This window comes from Rhinatrema bivittatum, chromosome 3 (assembly GCF_901001135.1).
Source record: "Rhinatrema bivittatum chromosome 3, aRhiBiv1.1, whole genome shotgun sequence".
NCBI classification, from domain to species: Eukaryota; Metazoa; Chordata; class Amphibia; order Gymnophiona; family Rhinatrematidae; genus Rhinatrema; species Rhinatrema bivittatum.
In genome coordinates, this window is record NC_042617.1 from 180,911,775 (window position 1) to 180,927,760 (window position 15,986).

At 43.1% G+C, this 15,986-nt stretch overlaps 1 protein-coding gene across 3 annotated transcripts in view; it reads right to left on the reverse strand.

The window, feature by feature from the left end:
* The window catches only part of RNASET2 (ribonuclease T2), a 94,311-nt gene extending 82,204 nt beyond the window's left edge, over window positions 1-12,107 (reverse strand). The window contains exon 1 of one of the 3 annotated variants that reach the window (XM_029594004.1): window positions 11,911-12,107. The gene's annotated coding sequence lies outside the window, so the exon portion shown is untranslated. The remainder of the gene's footprint in view (window positions 1-11,910) is intronic. The other 2 variants (XM_029594003.1, XM_029594002.1) reach the window with 2 other exon arrangements.
* Between the last annotated feature and the right edge of the window lie 3,879 nt (window positions 12,108-15,986).

The following is a 15,986-nucleotide window of genomic DNA, read 5'->3' on the forward strand; positions in this document are numbered from 1 at the left end:
TCCAGGAATTTTCCCATTTCAGCTAAGTCCATATTTTTGAAGTTAAAAACTTGGGTCTTCGTGTGACTTCTTCAAATCCTATTTGCAATATCAAACCATACCGTTTGATGATCACTGGTGCTAAGGTGGGCCCCCACCTGGACATTTGAGATGCTATCCCCATTTGTGAGCACTAAGTCAAGTATAACTCCCTCCCTCATGGGTTCCATTACCATTTGTTTGAACAGAGCCCCGTGCAGGGCATCCACTATCTCTTTACTACTGTTAGATTCTGCAGAAGGGATCCTCCAGTCTACATCTGGCAGATTAAAATCTCCAACAATCAGCACATCTCCCTTCCTTCCCACCTTTTTAGTCCTGGAGGAAATCTGCGCTACTGCGGAGCACAGAATTTGCGCAGAAAATGACAGAGGAGACCCCGGCATGCCGCGAAGATGAAGGCTCCAGCACGCCGTTCGCAGCCAAGATGAAGGCCTCTGTGTGCCGCGAATGGAGTGTGCTCCGCTCGCGGCGAAGATGAAGGCCCCGGTAAGAGTGAATGTGTGTGTGTGAGAGGAGAGAGAGAGGAAGGTGAGAGCACAGGGAGAGGGGTGTGAGAGAGGTTTGGGTGCCAGAGAGAGGGAGTCTATATGAGGAGATTGTGATGGAGTATGTATATGTGTGAGAGATTGGGAGTTTTTATGGGTTTATGTGAGGGTGCTAGCCTGTGTGAAGGGGTGGATGAGAGAGAGACATAGGTAGCCTGTGTGAGGATGTATGTGTGAGAAAGAAAGGGAGCTTGTGTGGGTGTGTATGCAAGAGAGAAGGACCCTGTATGAGGGGATGTGTGTGTGCGAGAGAGTGAGGGAGCCTTACGAGAGTCTGTGTATGTGTACTAGAGAGAGGGAGCATGTGTGTGAGAGAGGGAGGGACAGAGGGAGCCTATGTGAAGGGCAGTATAGAGAACGGGATAAAACTTTGGGACTGGAAATAGAATGGAAGGGGTTGAGCCTAGAGGTGGAGGGGAGAGATCCTGGAAGGTGGAGGAGTGGGGCCTGAGAGGGCAAAGTGGCCAAGGAAGTAGGGAGAGCAAGTGGAAGGGATACTGTTACAGTGAATTTCTAGGGAAATTCTGCATCTCTAAGTAATAACGTTTTTCTATATTAATTTAAAATGTAATTACTTAGACTGTCATGTAAATTTTATTATTTTGACCAATATAAAGTTTGCAGAATTTTACAGAAGTTTTTGTGTGCAGAATTTTAAATTTTTTTGCACAGAATTCCCCCAAGAATACCTTTTATATGTCTTCAATCAGATCTCTGTCTAATTCTTCCATTTGCGTTTGAGGCCTGTAAACCACTCCGGTAAAAATGGATGCAACATCCTCTTCTAAAAAAGAAAAAAAAAAAAAAGGATGGCCCACAATGCTTCTTCTCTACCACTTATTCCTTGCAGTTCAGTTGCTTGGATATTGTTTTTGACATAAAAACATGCCATACTGGGTCAGACCAAGGGTCCATCAAGCCCAGCATCCTGTTTCCAACAGTGGCCAATCCAGGCCATAAGAACCTGGCAAGTACCCAAAAACTAAGTCTATTCCATGTTACTGTTGCTAGTAATAGCAGTGGCTATTTTCTAAGTCAACTTAATTAATAGTAGGTAATGGACTTCTCCTCCAAGAACTTATTCAATCCTTTTTTAAACAAGGCTACACTAACTGCACTAACCACACATCCCTGACAACAAATTCCAGGGTTTAATTGTGCGTTGAGTGAAAAAGAACTTTCTCCAATTTGTTTTAAATGTGCCACATGCTAACTTCATGGAGTGCCCCCTAGTCTTTCTATTATCTGAAAGAGTAAATAACTGATTCACATTTACCCGTTCTAGACCTCTCATGATTTTAAACATCTCTATCATATCCCCCCTCAGCCATCTCTTCTCTCCCTTTCCTGTCCTCTCTGTCCTTCCTTAACAAGTTATAGCCAGGTATTGCCGTATCCCAATCATGAGACTCTGTGAACCATGTCTCTGTAACAGCAACAACATCCAAGTCCGCCTCCACCATTAAGGCTTGCAGGTCTGGGATTTTATTGCCCAGACTGCGAGCATTTGTGCTCATAACTCTCCAGTTTCTCTCGTTCTGTTTACTGCTTTATTCAGCTGACTTTTGTTATCCCCTTCACCTTTTTCTTTTGTTTTTGTATTTGTTTTTGTTGTTCGGGTGGGGAGGGTTGACGCTCCACTGTCCTATTGTAATAGACATCCTGACAACTATGGCAAACCACGCACATTTCAGCAAAAAAAATTCTCTTGGATTCTCTCTTCCTTAATTTCCCTTAAAGTTCTTGCATACACTCACGAATTCTTTATAAAGCACTCTCCATCATCCACAAAGTCTGTTAAACTCAACCTCAATTGGATCAACCCCCCCCCCTCCTCCCTCGCACCTCCAATAGACCCACCCGCCCAGCCCTCCAAGGAACCTTACGTGCCCAACCTATCAAAACTTTGAAACTCTCCTCTACTATAAGCAGAGCCTTTTTTCTCGCCGGCCCCACTATATGGAACTCCTTGCCTCATGATATACGCCTGGAGACATACACACCCAAATTCAAAAAAAAACTTAAAACCTGGCTCTTCCAGCAAGCCTACCCCATGTCACCCCCTACTACTGCAAAACCTCTGTAATTTCCATCAATCTATGACCAAGAATGCCTTATGACTGCTGATTATTTTACTTGTACATTGCCTCTTATGTTTATAGTTATGTTTTATAGTTTGTGGTATCTATTTATTCATTTATTGATATTACTTTACCTAACCAGTTTTATCCCTCTCCCTGTCTAATGTATTCATTCGGTTATATGTAAGGGCTCTGCCCAAAAGTTAATTGTATTTTTCTACTTTATGTTTTCCTGTTATATGTAAGGGCTCCGCCCAAAAGTTCTTGTTCTTTGTGAACCGATGCGATGTGCGAACGGATATCGGTATAGAAGAGACTTTAAATAAATAAATAAAATAAATAATTAGGGGGAGATTCATAAATTAAGCAGAACCTAGTTAGATCTGTGGACTTCGGCACACTTGCAGTGCAGAATGCTGCATTTTCCCAGCAGAGTTAGATACAGAGACCAAGAGGCTGCAGTGTCGGTCTGCACAGGCCAAAAGAAAGGAGGAAACATCCCGTGCAGACTGGAAGAGAAAAGTGAGCAGTGGCAGGGCAGCCTGTACAAGCCAAAAAAAGAGTTGGAAGTAGGAGGGATCAACCAATGCAGGCCAGAAAAGATGGAGGCTGCGACGGCAGCCTTGACCTGCACAAGACCAAAGAGAGGAGGTGCAGTACTGGGTCTGGTGGAACCTGAAACAGAGGTAGATAGCAAGCGGGAGGGAGGTAAACTGAGTCAAGGTAGGAGAGAGCTTGGGGGGGAGGGGGGTTGCTAAAGGGGGAGTCAAGCCTAGGGGGTGGCAGACAGTAAGCAGGGGAGCAGACAGAGAGAGATAAAGCCAGGGGTCGTGCTGGCATGTGGGGAGAGAACTGATGAGAGGGGGAGGCAGAGAAATAGCTGGAAATGGGTTTTAAGTCTGGGGGTGGGGTGGGGCAAAAAGCAAACTGAGGCTCCTCCTGGTGGATGAGAGAACTGAGGAAAGAAGGGGTTTAGAAACTGGTCAGTCAGAGCAAGAAAGCTGGGATTGGGGGGGGGGGGGGGAGGCAGCAAACAAGGTGAGGGATTGACCCTGGAGGGAGAGGGTCAAGCCAAAAGGTGGGAGGGCCAGGCCTTATCATAGGGAAATTCAGCAAAAAAGAATGTAAAATCGTGCATGGTAGGATAATATGAGTGCATGATCTGACGAGTACAATATCTAAGGATATGGACATAAAAGGGAAGAGAGGTTGTGGTAAAGGCTGAATTAGCCCAGGTGGAACTAAATAAAAATCAAATATGAAGTATACCAGATCACCTGTATCTACTGCTAAGGAGCACCCTGTGTTTTTTTTTTTTCATTTATATTCACACTCTGAGCTGTCTATACGTGAATGCCAGAAGTCCAAAAAATAAAACTGGAAAGTTAGAATGTATGACAATTAATGAAGATCTATTCTAGACTTAAGAGGCATCTCAGAGAACTGAGTTATTTATTTTATCCACATACAGTTCTTTTACTCCTCCCCATTCCTCTTTTCTTCCTCTCCCAGTTATTATACCCCTGTTTTTTGTAACTGCTTCCCCCTTGCACTAGTTTATTTCTACTGTTCGAGGCACCCCTTGTTTCTATGTAAACCAGCATGATGTGACCTGGTCATGAATGCCGGTATATAAAAAATCTAAATAAAAAATAGAGAAGGAAAATAGCCAATGGGACACAGATAGCAGGGAACAAATTACAGCAACATGCCAAGGCAACTGCTTCGGGGCGGCACACCATGTTAAGGCTGGCACAGAGGCAAACAGGATAAAATCCTGCAGGACACAAAATTTCACTGCCGAATCTTGATGGATAGATATTCCATGTCTGATAGGGAAGAGTATAACAGCGGGTGTATATTATCTGCCTAGGCAGGATGAGGAATGAGCCGGTGAAATGCTAACGGAAATGAGGACAAATAAAACTGGAAACATAATAATAATGGGAGATTTCAATTACCCCAGGACTGATTGGGTAAATGTCTCATCGGGGCATGCTGGACAAGTAAAGTTTCTGGACACCATAAAACGACTACTTCCTGGAGCAGCTGGTCCTGGGACTGACAACAAGGAGAGCTATTTTATATCTAGTTCTCTGTGGAATGCATGACCTGGTGCAAAAGGTAACTGCAGTGGGGCTATTTAACAGTAGTGATCATAATGCAATCAATCTGACATCACTGGAGAAAGGACTCTATGGAAAAATATAGCAGAAGCACAACTTTGAAAAGGGAGATTTCATTAAATTAAGAAATTAGAAAAAAAAAAAAAAACCTAAAAGGAATGAGAGCAATGGTTAAAAGTTTGCACGAGGCATGGACATTGTTTAAAAATACCATATTGGAAGCCCAGATAAAATGTATTACATGCATTTAAAAAGGTCAAAGAAGATCAGACTACCAACATGGTTAAATGGTGAGTTAAAAAAAAGGGGCAATTAAAGCCAAAAGGACATCTTTCAGAAAATGGGAAGCAGACCTAAATTAGGAAAATAGGGAAGAGCAAAAGCACTGGCAAGTTAGATGTAAAACATTAAGGCAGGCCAAGAAAGATTTTGAAAATAAGCTTACCATAGGAGCAAAAACTAATAAAAACTTGAGTACATTCAAAGGAAGAACAATATGTTACTAGATTAGTGGTTCTCAATCCAGTCCTCAAGGACACATCTACTCAAGTCACGTTTTCAGGATATCCACAATGAATATGCATGACATAGATCTGCATACAATGTAATCAGTACATGCAATGACTGGGTTGAGAACCATTGCCCTAAATGACCAATGGGTAATAGGGTCACTCAAGGAGGACAAAGTTATAGCAGAAAAACTAAATTGATTCTTTGATTTGCTCTTTACTGAACAGGATGCTTGGGAGATACCACACCAAAAACATTCATTGATGTTGATGACAGAGGAAATGAATCAAATTACTACAAACATTCAAGATGTAGGGCAACTCCATCCTCAAGTGATGTAAACAGGTTTGGTTTTCAGGATATCCACAATGAATATGCATGAGATATGCACTGCCTCCACTTTATGCAAATATATCTCATGCACATTCCTCCACTATATGCAAATATCTCTCATGCACATTCATTGTGGCAATCCTGAATACCAGACCTGTTCGAGGCGCTCAATGACCAGAGATGCTGAGGTAATAGGGTAAATTGACAAACTAAAGAGTAACAAATCACTAGAACTGGATAGTTAGTATTCACCCAAAAATTCTAAAAACTCAAAATATTAAACTGCAGTTCTATTATTTGTATTCTGTAACCAATCATTAAAAACAGACCCAGGACATGAGGACTAGAGCAGGGCTTCTCAACGCAATCCACAGGGCACACCTAGCCAGTCAGGTTATCATAATAAAATATGCATGAGATACATTTGCATACACCGGGAATAGTGCATGCAAATCTCTCTCATGCATATTCATTGTAGATATCCTGAAAACCTGCCTGGTTAGAAGTGTCCAGAGGACTGGGTTGAGAAGTATTGGACTAAAGGGTGGCCAGTGAAATGCCAATTTTTAAAAAGGGCTCCAAAGATGATCAAGGAAACTAGAGACCAGTAAGCCAGGTAGCGGTACCAGGTAAAATGATAAAAGCTATTTTTAAAAACAAAATTACTAACCATATAGATTGACATGGCCTAGAGGGGAAGAGCTAACAGTTTTAGCAATGGGAAGTCTTGCCTTACCATTACTATATTTTGTAAAGGTATAGACAGGTATAATAGTGGTCAACAAAACAAATGGCATGTTAGGAATGATTTGGAAAGAAATGGAAAATATCAAAATGCCTCTTTATCTATCCATGGTACAACCACACCTTAGGTATTCTGTAAAGCTCTGGTCACCCCATTTAAAAAAAAAAAAAGATATAGCTGAACTAGAAAAGGTACAGAGAAGGGCGAGAAAAACAATAAAAAGAGTATGGAATGGCTCCCTTATGAAGGAAGGTTAAATAGATGAGGGCTCTTCAGCTTAAATAAGAGGCAGAGGGAATGTATAAAGTCATGAGTGAACCAGAACAGGTAAATAGGGAATGCTTATCGTTTCAAACAGTACTAAGGCTGGGGGACACTCCATGAAACTAACAAGTAGCAGAACTGAGATGCTAAATTCAAGAAAAAACTAAAAGCCTGGTTGTTCGTACAGGCCTATCCTTCCAATGTGAACTGCCTTCCTGAAACCACCTAACCATATTTAGTACACCTCGTTGATCAACCTGTACAAACTGCTGCTACTTCCTTTTAGTGGCAACACTATCCTTTTCTTCCTCTCCCCCTCTTTGCCCCCCCTCTTCTACTTTCTGATTTTAACGCTTTTGCTACCTAACGCTTGTCAAATACTTTGTAAATTTCCGTCTCTGTTTTTCCAGTTACCGAATCGCATATCTTGTACGATTTGCCTCCTTGCCTTCCTAGTTTTCCAATCTGTATTTCGACAATTTGTCTCTGACCATTGTAAATATTATTAATTTGTTTATTTAGAAGTTTGCTGTTCCTTAGTTCACAGTTACCGTTCCATGTAAAGGCAATGCCTAAAAGTGTTTAAGTTATCTGTAAACCAATACGATGTGCAAACGATTGTCGGTATATAAAAGTTTCTAAATAAATAAATAAATAAAAACAAATTGGAGAAAATATCTTGAACAAGTTCTCATAGCTTAAGTCCACAAACCATTATTAGGAAAGTAAATTTGGGAAAGCCAGCCCCTTATCCCTGGGTGCCAGCAATAAGGACTGGGTTTTTAGGGATGCGCTTTCGGATTTATTTATTTATTTATTTAGAAACTTTTATATACCGGTATTTGTGGGGACATCATACCGGTTCACATAATAACTGCAAGGTTGGAAAGTACATTTCAACAGGGATAGTAACTGGGCGCGGGGATAACCAATAGGCAGAATGAAGGATAGAAAACAAGAGTGTGGCTTTAGTGGGTTTGTGTGGCCATGGGAAAATCTCGTTTTCCCGCGGATCAGCTTTTTTTTTTTTGTGAAAAATAGTTTTCGGCTTAGTGCACACTAAACATACTTAAACATAAACATGTTGATACTTAAGTTGATACTTAAACATTTATTTATTTATTTAACAGTTTTTTATACCGACCTTCATAGTAAATTACCATATCGGATCGGTTTACAGTTTAACAAAGGGAAAAACTAGAGTAACAAATTCAAGTAAACGAAAGATAACAACAAGTAGGAATAAGTCAAAGTTACAATCAACAGGGGGAGAGAACTTGGAAGCTTGCAACAAGCTGGAAAGAAGATAGGCCGGTAAAAGAGATTTTATCATAGAGTGTACAAGTTAAAAACTTAAGGACGGTGCTTTAACCTGAATGTCTCAGAGTCCATTTATTTTCTTTGAGAAACGGAGTGCCAGACTGGGTAGGAATGAAGGCCAACTAGTGATTGTCTGGTGGTTCAGGGAAGGCTTGTTGAAAGAGCCAGGTTTTAAGTCTTTTTCTGAAAGATAAAAGGCATGGCTCCAGTCTGAGGTTTGATGGGATACTGTTCCAGATCGATGGGCCTGCTATCGAAAAGGCTCTGTCTTTGGTCATAGCAAGGCGTGTGGCTTTAGTGGGGAGAACATTAAGAGTGCCTTTGTAAATGTCTCTAGTTGGTCTGATAGAAGAGTAGAGTTTGAAAGGTATTTCCAGGTCAAGTTGAAGTTGATGATGGATGGTTTTATGGATTAAGGTAATTGATTTGTATAGAATTCTGTAATTTACTGGTAACCAGTGTAGATTCCTGAGAATTGGTGATATGTGATCGTAGCGGCTGGTACTGGTTAACAATCTTGCTGCCGCATTTTGAATCATCTGCAGAGGTTTAGTAGAGGATTTAGGAAGTCCTAGTAGAAGGGCGCTGCAGTAGTCTATTTTGGCGAACAGTAGCGCTTGGAGGACTGTCCTGAAGTCGTGGAAGAATAAGAGAGGTTTAAGTCGTTTTAGGACCTGTAATCTGTAAAAGCAATCTTTCGTTGTTGTATTGACCATTTTCCTTAGATTTAGTCGGTTGTCTAGAATCACCCCAAGATCTCTAACCTGATTACATGTGATTTGAGAGTTGAGTGGTGTTGGTTGGTGGATATTGTTGTCATTTGAGGAGATGAGGAGAAGCTCTGTCTTAGAAGCGTTAAGGACGAAGTTTAAACTGTTGAGTAGATTGGTGATGGAAAGTAGGCAGTTATTCCAATGGGTGAGCGCTTTTGAGATTGATTCTGTTATGGGGATTAGAATCTGTACGTCATCTGCGTACAGATAATGAATTAGGTTGAGATCTGTTAACATTTGGCAGAGGGGGAGGAGGTATATGTTGAAGAGGGTTGGGGATAGAGAAGATCCTTGTGGTACACCAAGATTAGATTTTGTTAGGGGTGACTCTTTATTATTGATTTTGACTTTGTAAGTCCTATTGCTGAGGAAGGACTTGAACCAGTTGTACGCAGTTCCAGAGATGCTGATATCTGCTAGGCGATCCAACAGGATGGTGTGATTGACGGTGTCGAAAGCCGCCGAAATATCTAACAAGACTAGTAAGAAGGAGTGTCCTTTATCTAACCCCATAATAATATGGTCTGTTAGTGAGATGAGGAGGGTTTCAGTGTTGCGTGATTTACGGAAACCATATTGCGAAGGGTGTAAGATCTTGTGGTCTTCCAGGTAGTCAGAAAGCTGTGTGTTTACCAGTTTCTCCGTTAGTTTAAACATAAGAACATGTTATGTTCTTATGTTTAAGTATCAACTTTTTTTCTATATTGCATTATACATTCTCAAATACAGTTACCATACTGTGCTATAAGAACATGCCATACTGGGTCAGACCAAGGGTCCATCAAGCCCAGCATCCTGTTTCCAACAGTGGCCAATCCAGGCCATAAGAACCTGGCAAGTACCCAAAAACTAAGTCTATCCTATGTTACTGTTGCTAGTAATAGCAGTGGCTATTTTCTAAGTCAACTTAATTAATAGCAGGACATTCTACGACTAAGTTCTTCCCACATCCCTCCCTCCACACTCCTTTGCACTTGCTTAATTCTCCCTCCCTACCCCCTTTTCCATAATCCGCAAGCTTATACTCCTTAAATATACCTCTAATTGAAAATACACTCTTGTAAATACTCTATTTCTGTGCTATATTGTAAATACCCTATACAGTTCTATATGGTAAATATTCTGTTTCTCGACTCTTCTTTTCTATCCCTTTTACTCCCTAGTTCCAGTTCCCCCTCATTACATGTAATTTCTAATTCCTTTTCCAAAAGTTAACTGTTGCCCCTGTTCAATGTAAACCAATGTGATATTCCCATGAATATCGGTACAGAAAAGTTTAAATAAATAAAATAATAAATAATGGACTTCTCCTCCAAGAACTTATCCAATCCTTTTTTAAACCCAGCTACACTAACTGCACTAACCACATCCCCTGGCAACAAATTCCAGAGTTTAATTATGCGTGGAGTGAAAAAGAACTTGCTCAGATTAGTTTTAAATGTGCCACATGCTAACTTCATGGAGTGCCCCCTAGTTTTTCTATTATCCGAAAGAGTAAATAACCGATTCACATCTACCCGTTCTAGACCTCTCGTGATATTAAACACCTCTATCATATCCCCCCTCAGTCGTCTCTTCTCCAAGCTGAAAAGTCCTAACCTCTTTAGTCTTTCCTCATAGGGGAGCTGTTCCATCCCATTTATCATTTTGGTTGCCCTTCTCTGTACCTTCTCCATGGTAACTATATCTTTTTTGAGATGCAGTGACCAGAACTGTACACAGTATTCATGGAGAGATACAGAGGCATTATGCCATTTTCCGTTTTATTCACCATTCCCTTTCTAATAATTCCCAACATTCTGTTTGCTTTTTTGACTGCAGCAGCACACTGAACCGATTTCAATGTGTTCTCCACTGTGACACCTAGATCTCTTTCTAATATGAAATCTAACATTGTGTAAGTAAAGCATGGGTTATTTCTCCCTATATGCATCACCTTGCACTTATCCACATTAAATTTCACCTGTCATTTGGATGCTCAATTTTCCAGTCTCACAAGGTCTTCCTTGTGATTTAAGTAGTCTGAATAATTTTGTATCATCTGCAAATTTGATTACCTCACTCGTCATATTCCTTTCCAGATCATTTATAAATATATTGAAAAGTACGGATCCCAATACAGATTCCTGAGGCACTAAACTATGTCTGCAGAATGTTTTAAATGTACGGAATCTCTAGGTAACTGCTAACGTTTCTAGATCCTCTGTTCTGCTGAAGCATAAGTCATGCTTCTTATCGCCATCAGATCTATCTCTGGCATGTGCCAAACGTACTAAGCATTATCCCATAGCCACAAAATGGGAAAACTAGCAGGTCAGGCCCATCATCTGTTCTGCACTTGGGATGAAGAGAACCCTCTTCCAGTGATATCACTAGACTGCTGCAATAATTTGCTTTTACATAATATCCTATAATAGCTCTTCTGAAAAATTCAGAAAAGTTATTTTATTATTTACCTTAACCTTTATTTTAGAAAAAAAAATAGATGTGGCAACAAATCCAGGATTTGAAAATATGTTCTTGCATGATAGATAATTGTGACCTTGGGCAAGTCACTTTACCCTCCATTGCCTCGGGTACAAAAACTTAGATTGTAAGCCTTCTGGGGATAGAGAAATATCTACAGTACCTGAATGTAAACCGGTGTGATATCTCGATTGAGATTGAATGTCGGTATATAAAAACAATAAATAAATAAAATCTCACCCTTCCCTGAATCGTCTATGCGTTAACTGCTTACTGCACATGACAGCATTCAATGGTTAAGAATGAAGGAAATAAATAGAAGGCTGGGGAAGATAAAGAGAACGCAGATACCCCAACTGGCTGCCAGAACTGGAAAACTCTCTTGCCCTATGATGCAGTCTGGGGATCTTAAAATGATTTCCTGTAACAACAGGCAAGTCACTGTGTCTTCTGGATAAAAAGGGAGAAGGAGCTGCAGCCACCCTCTCTATTCGATCCATTCTTTTTCTGTACCTGCACTTGGAAGTTAAGTCCTAAAGGAACAAAGCGTTCCTCTCTCTCTCTCTCTCTCTGTTTGGAGAGAGGAGTAAGCCGAGCCGAATACACACAAATGCAAATAAATAAATCAACATTAGGCCAAAAAGCGATGAGGGCTCCGGTCGCCCTCACATGTTAGAGCGGCACAACATGTTCCGCCCGACTCACCCTTAGCTGCCACAGGACTCCAGAAGCGACACCGGCAATCGTGCAGTCAGTCGATGTAAAAAAAAAAAAAAAATAAAATAAGGAAGTCCGTCTGATCTAAAAAAAAAAAAAATAAGGAAGCGAGAAAGAAACAAAAGAGATCGCCGGCAAACAAAACATAAAACAGAACCCACCACAGACTTCCGCCCCTCTCGGCAGAAACTGCCCCCAGCCACTCCCTACATGGTCACTGCTGGGAATTCACTGATTGGTCACGGCAAGGTTGCTCCTGATTGGTCACTGTTTCTAAATTTTACGTGGGCTTTGTAGCCCGTGTCCTCTGCTTTTAACCATTTCTGAGCGTCCAGAGTTGGGTGCTTAATGAGCCCAATGTGAACTTTTCTTGACAGAAGGCCGCAGAGGTTTCCCTTTGCCTTCCGCAGCGCACAGCTAGGGTTGCCAACATTTCCACAGACCAGGACTGGACACTTGAGGACGGGGGAAGAGGGAGGGGGGGAGAGCTGGTTTCCCTCGTTTGTGTAAATGTTAGATCCTGCCAGTGAAGTGCCTAAACACTGCATTTATGTATGCATTAAAGGGCAATAATGAATCGACAAGCTGCACGGAGGCAACAATTTCTCTTCCAGCCTCTCAGGGCAATGAAAGGGAACCCCTGCCACTCAGCTGCTCCCCATTTCTTATCTCCTGGATTATTAGGCAGTGGTGGTGGGTGGTACAAACGTTTTCCTGTGTGCCTCTCCTACATGTACACATTCATTCTGTCCCACACAAACACACTCATACATGCTCCCTCTCTCTTCAACACGTGATCTCAGAAGGTCAGAAGCATGCTGGGCAGGGAAGGGGGGGAAAGAGGGGAGAACCAAGGCAGTCAGAAGAGGCAAGCATCTGCCCAGGATTCCAAGTCCACGGGGCACTGATGCATCTGATCAGGGGGCTGGCCACCAGTGCTCCATGCCACCGTTGTCATGGAACAAGTGTTCCTTAGCCCCTGTGTGACTGCTGGCTCAGCTGGCCAATCAGGTCATCCAAGGAAGCATTGCTTGACTCCCTCCCCAGTCACTTTACCTACATTGCCTGGGGCAGGCCACCAATAGGTCTAAGAGGAGCAATGAAATAATAAACAGAGAGAGGACTGGATTCAGGGCAGGGAAAGGACCAGGAAAGGGGGACAGACACGAGCAGAGACGCAAAGGGGGTTACTGAGGTACACCATGTTTCTGTTTAACATCAAATTCCGAGTTCCTAAAGGACAAGGCATAGGTCCAGAGTGAGACCTGAGGGAGGAATAGAGCAATTTCCCAGACAGATGCAGCTGTTGGCTGGACTGAGCAAGAGACCCTGTGACCCATTGCCTCCTTCTATGCATATGCACCCCTCTGTTTCTCAACTCTGCTATGCTCCCCATGTATCTATCCCCCTTTTCCTCCTCTCTGTGTCTCTCCACTCTCCTCACCCTGTATCTCCATCTGTCTGTTTTTCCACCTTTCCCTCTGTGCCTGTATCTGTCTTGGCTGGCTCACTGCAGCCCCTCTCTGGGGTCCAGGCCCTGCATGCTGTGAGAAGGGGGTAGGGGTGGGTAGGACCAAGAGGGTGATTGCTACAGAGATCTGAGGAGCCACTAGTTGTTGAGGGTTCTGCTGCGTCCCATCTCCTTTCCCTAGGCTGTCCAGTAACAGCATAAGAAAAGCTGTTGAGGGCTTGGGGCAGGAAAACAACGCAGCTCCCCCTGTAACTAGGAGACTGTGGGGGAGAGGAGGAGCCACCTGCAAATCTGGACTTTTAGTGTCAGTCTAAAAACCTGGCTGTCCGGTCCAAACCCGGGCAGTTGGCAATTCTAGGCCCTCCCGGGGGGAGCTGTCTTTTAATTGTGTTGAATCTCACTCAGCAGCAAAAAGTCCTCTGATTCCTGATCCAGTCCCTCGCTTCCAGGCAGCATGCAAGGAACAGGAGAGGAGGGGGAGTAAGCCTGCAGCAGATAGAGCAAAGGGGGATCATTTTGGGGAGATTAGGAGGGGCAGAGTAGAGAGTGGGAAGAGAGGCTGAGGGATGAGAGGGGGATCTATGTGTGAGAGAAGGGAACAAGGGTAGGTGGCAGTGTTTGCGTGTCTGAGAGAGAATAGATTGGTGCCAAGTGTGTGTGTCATATTGGAGGGGGGGGAGGGGCAGGGAGGCAGTTTGAGAGGGGCTGCAAGGAGGAGCAGGGATGGAATATGGTAGGGACACCATCCTCCTCTCTTTCCCACCCACTGCAATTCAAATCCTCCCTCCCTTGATCTTATATTCTATCTCCTAGGTCCTAGAACTTCCGATCCTTCCTACCTCTCCCTTCTTTCCAGATCCTGGAGTCCACTCCCCAATCCTTCCTACTCTCTACTCCCCTTCCTCTCTCTCCCTCTTCTTCCCTATCTCAGATTCCTAACCTTTCCTATTTCCCATCCTCATCATCCCTAGCCTACTTTCCTTGTTACATAAGAACATAAGGCTTGCCATACTGGTTCACACCAAGGGTCCATCTCCTGTTTCCAACAATGGGCAAGCCAGGTCACAGGCACCTGGCAGGATCCCAAGGGGCAGTGGATTTTTGCAACTCTCCCTTAATAATCGTAAAAGGACTTTTCCTCCGGGAACTTGTCCAAACCTTTTTTAAATGCAGCTATACTAATAGCTTTCACCACATCCTCTGGCAATGAATTCCAGAGCTTAATTATGCATTGAGTAAAAAAATATTTTCTCTTATCAGTTTTAAATATATTGGGTAATACATTTACACTCCTTGCCTTTCTCCTTATCCCATTCCTGATCCTCCTCCCTTCCTCTCCCCGTCCCTGAGGGTTCGTCCCTATATTGAGATATTGAGATCACTTTTATTCAGCCAATAAAAATAAATTATATTAAAACTATAAAACTACTTATTATAATGTAATATGAAAGATGAAAATGTTTGTCACTTTGCTTCAGAATTTTTTAATTTTTACCACAGAATCTACCCCTGAGCCGACACAGGAAACTAGCAGACCAATGCAATACCTTGCGCTCAGGCTAGCACATAGGTTAAGCTGCAGTTGGATGTGCGTTTTAGACACACATCCATAACCCCTTATGAAATAAGGGGATTAGCTCATCCAAGCCAGCATGTAGCTAATAGTGCTCATCACATGTAGATGCTATGTTGATGAGGCTATTAGCTAGTAGGGATGTGAATCGTTTTTTGACGATTTAAAAAAATCGTCCGATATTTTTTAAATCGTCAAAAATCGTTAGAGTGCGCGATACAATAGAAATTTTCCCGATTTATCGTGAAAAATCGTTGCTCCCGTTAGTGTCCACTAACGGGAGTTATTTGAGGGAGAGCGGGAAAACTGGCACACCAAAACAACCCCTAAACCCACCCCGACCCTATAAAACTAATCCCTTACCTTCCCCCACCCTCCCGAACCCCCCCAAAACTTTTTACGAGTACCTCATGGTCCAGTGGGGGCGCGGGGACCGATCTCCCGCTCTCGGGCCATCGGCGCCATTTTGGCTGCCACTCAAAAATGGCGCCGATGGCCCGATAAATAAAATACCCACCCGACCCTTTAAAAATGACCCCTTAGCTTCCCCCACCCTCCCGATCCCCCCAAAACATTTTAAAATTACCTGGTGGTCCAGTGGTGGTCCCAGGAGCGATCTCCCGTTCTCGGGCCGTCGGCTGCCACTCATAAAGATGGCGCCAATGGCCCTTTGCCCTTACCATGTGACAGGGTATCCGTGCCATTGGCCGGCCCCTATCACATGGTAGGAGCACTGGCTGGCCGGCGCCATCTTTAAAGATGGCCGCCGCCATCTTTAAGGTCCTGGGAGATCGCTCCCGGGACCACCACTGGACCACCAGGTAATTTTAAAATGTTTTGGGGGGATCGGGAGGGTGGGGGAAGCTAAGGGGTCATTTTTAAAGGGTCGGGTGGGTTGTTTTTTTTATCGGGCCATCGGCGCCATTTTTGAGTGGCAGCCAAAATGGCGCCGATGGCCCGAGAGCGGGAGATCGGTCCCCGCGCCCCCACTGGACCACCAGGTACTCATAAAAAGTTTTG